Raw genomic sequence first — 4,042 nt, forward strand, 5'->3', positions numbered from 1 at the left:
TTTCATAGAAGAGAACCCAGCGAACCAGTACGTGATTTACTAGACATCACAAACAATTAAATTGAAAGTTAAAATCGATTGAAAAAAATCCTAAGGCAGCGATTCTCAACTTCCTTGAAGGATTATACTCCAAATCATCATCGATTTTTCTTTAATTCATGATGAAGAGTGAATGAATGATGAAGATGAACTGCAACTTTGATTTTTACAATTCAGTTATTTTCAGACCTTGATTCCTTAACAAAATCTTCTAGTCACTGCTATTGGAACAAGGTAACATTAATTTCAAACATTAATTCGATTGATTTAAGAATCTGCACATTCGATTAAGTAGGTGCATTTGGTAGATGAGCTCAATCCGTGTACATTCGATTGAGTAGGTGCATTTGGCCGATTGACTCCATCTGCACGCAGATTGAAGGTCAGTCTGAAGGTTACTCTGCTGATTCTCTACCACCTTTGGTTCTCTATGGATCCTCACCATATATATATATATATATATATATATATATATATATATATATATATATATATATATATATATATATATATATATATATATACATATATATATATATATACTTATATATATATATATACTTATATATATATATATACATATATATATATATATATACTTATATGTATATATAATGATATGATAATATAATTTGATAAGAGAGAAAGCTAGATTTGATTTTAGAATAATAAGACAACCGTTTAGGAACATTGGTACATACATAAATAAAGTTGTTTATTAGAGTTACGAGTTACATGCTATAGATCAACACCAATGGACTTTTATTTAAGTGGTACCTATTACTATTACTTATGAGCTTGGAGTCTTGTGTGTGTGATGTTTGAATATAATAGCTAGCAGGAGCAAATAGTACTTAAACTAGTGAGGTAAGAAAAATTTCGTTCAATTAGTGATTGAGGTTAAAAGCAAATAGTACCAATAAAAAATGTTTTATCTATTCTAAATCCTAATTGTATTTATTCATTCAAATAAATACACATGCTTATCAAGTTATTATCTAAATTACATAAACAAGAATTTTAAAATTTGTTAAAATAATTATCTTGGACACGATTATATAACCTAAACACGGTGTCATTATCTCTAACTAAATTACACTAACTAGATCAAACACAATATGCTAAATCACAATAAAAGTCTTGCAATAATCAAAAGTAAAAAATTTGCATTAAACAATCACCTGATATATTTATAAAATCATAACTCAAACGACTTTATCATTGCAATATTACAAACCACACATAATATTCGAATGAATAACTAATTGAACAATTGTTCAATAGAAGGAATAAAGAAAGAAAATTAGCCTCGCATGCTCATGATGATGAACATAATTACTTATTGATGAAGAATGATGAACGAACCGCAAATATTGAAAAGCTTGAATGTGATGGTGTTATAGAATGAATCTAGCTCCAAAATTGGGTAAAAAGGTGATGAGATTTGTGCGTTAGGGGTTTAATATTAGATAACTTGTCCCTGATTCGAAAATCCCTCAAAAAATTCTAGTCGTTCGTTTCCTTAAATAACCCGTCGTGTTTTTACGTCTAACCTGGCGTATAAATATGTCTAAACAGTAACTACTATAAAACTTGGCCGTATAGATACGACCCTAACCGTAACAGACAGAAACCTTGGCTAAACGTAAGATGACCATTTTTCCCTTAAGTTTATATATTTTTTTTTATTATATGTGCGTTTATTTTAATTATATGTTTAGTGTTATCTAGTTAATTAGTTAAGATCAGTTTGTGGCAAAGGACACAGAACATGTTTGTTTATTTAATTTGGACTCTGTTAGGGCTGCTTAATGAAGTACGCAAGATATCATATAACAGGTAAACACCCGTGTGTTGTGGGGTATGTGTTTTAACACACTTTTGAGTGGGTCATCAGCTCATTTCTCTCATTTGCACTTCCAGAACATTCACCTTCACTCACACACCTAAATCATACCTAACATCTTCATCTTTGAAACCCTAATTCTCTAATCTCCATTTGGTCACTGATTTGTGTGTTAAATATGTTCTTTGTGTTGTTTTTGATTCGAACAAGGTAAGAATAGTTCGAATTCGTGTCAAAATCTGTGATTAAATGGGCTTTTGGTTAGGTTTGTAAAAAGTGAAGTTTTGGGTCAGAATCTTGTGATTTGCATGATTTTTTGGTCTAAAATGTTTACAAAATAAGTTCATTTACATGTAGTGAATGATTTCTGAACTTGATTTGCTGTCAAAACGTGTGGAAATCGAGATTTGGGAGTTTTTAGCTTGAAATGTGTCAGTTTCTACTCCTGCTGTAGATGAACTACATCTGTACGGATGCAGCTTATATCCGTATGGATGGGTGTTGTATCCTTACGGATGGAGAGTATATGTACGGATGTGATTCCAATGGATCTGTACGGATCAAACTCATATCCGTACGGATGGGCAGTGGATCCGTATGAATAGGTCTGTATTCGTACGGATGTGCATCAGCTGTGTGTATTTCATTTTAAGTGTTGTCTTCTAGACGTTATGTTGCCCGTGTGTCTGATTATGATTAGAGCACTATATTGACTTCGTTTATATTCTTCTCCGGTGAAAAAACAAGGATGAAGCTCAGAAGTTAGATAATTGAGCTATATCGGGTAATCGGTTAGTGGGTCTATCTACGCATAGAGTTTAAGTAGCATGTCATGCTACTGTGTTGTATCGTAATTGAAGGTATTTCGTGTGCCCGAGAGACATATTAAAGTAATGTGGCTAATATGTTATGATCCAAGTCGGGTCATACCCAATAACAAACTTACCAACACCTTATACGTATTTGATCTTAACGATTGGATCATTAAACAAATACGCGACACTTGAATTTTAGAAAATCGGGTTTCTAAAATATTATTACTTGAGATAAATTATTTGGATAATTTATATATAATTGTTTATAGGTTTAAATGATTATATTGTGTTATATTTTATAAAAGGTTTTATAAAATATAAAAGTAACAAAAACAATTACATGTTTTATATATATGTAACATGTTTTATATATTAAAACATTGTTATTAATATAAGAAGAGTGCAGATTTTGGGACTCCTAGGAGACCACCCATGCTTGCCTTTTGTTACTTTCTATATGCACAATTCCTCAAGTGCAAGACTACACACTTCTACCAAGTAACCTTGACTCTCACATGCAACTAGACATTAAAACTAGCAAGAAAAACTGCAAAAATCCCTGCTGCTGGCCGTGGACTGTTTGGGAGCAAGAGAGGGTCAAAAATTGGTTTTGCAAGCAAGTTTCAAGTGTCACACAAATCCTAACCAATAGCAAGAGTGTTGGGTTAATAGTTTGGGGTATTTCTCCTTGAGGTTTCATCATTTTGAAGCTCCATTCTTCATCATCTTCATTACTTACTACCTTGCTTGGAGAAGGTATAAATAATCTCTTTACTTGCTTGTAGTTTGTAAGTATATATCACAACTTGATCCTAATTGGGATTTAACTTTAATTGGTTAAAGTTTAACAAGTCTAAAATTGGTAATTAACATGCTTCCGCTTTCTTAATTCTTAAAATGGTTTAAGTATATTTTGAACTTGTTAAATCCCAACAATGGTATCTAGAGCCGAAGTTGTTGAAATATGCTTCGAGATGGTTATTAAACCCACTATAATTTTGCATTCTATGAACATGCATGAAGTAGAATGTAAAATTTTCGGTTTTGGGTGGTTGTCATTTTGGCCAAAATCACTTGTGATTCTGCATTCTGTACTGCCAATCACTTGTGATTCTGTACTGCCAATCACTTGTGATTCTGTGTTGCCGATCACTTGTGATTCTGTATTGCCAATCACTTGTGATTCTGTGTTGCAGATCACTTGTGATTCTGTGTTTCCAATCACTTGTGATTCTGTGTTGCAGATCACTTGTGATTCTGTGTTTCCAATCACTTGTGATTCTGTATTGCCTATCACTTATGTTGATGATGTTCACAATCTAAGCCTTGACCTTGTGTTTGG

The sequence above is a fragment of the Rutidosis leptorrhynchoides genome, chromosome 8 (genome assembly GCF_046630445.1).
Source record: "Rutidosis leptorrhynchoides isolate AG116_Rl617_1_P2 chromosome 8, CSIRO_AGI_Rlap_v1, whole genome shotgun sequence".
NCBI lineage: Eukaryota > Viridiplantae > Streptophyta > Magnoliopsida > Asterales > Asteraceae > Rutidosis > Rutidosis leptorrhynchoides.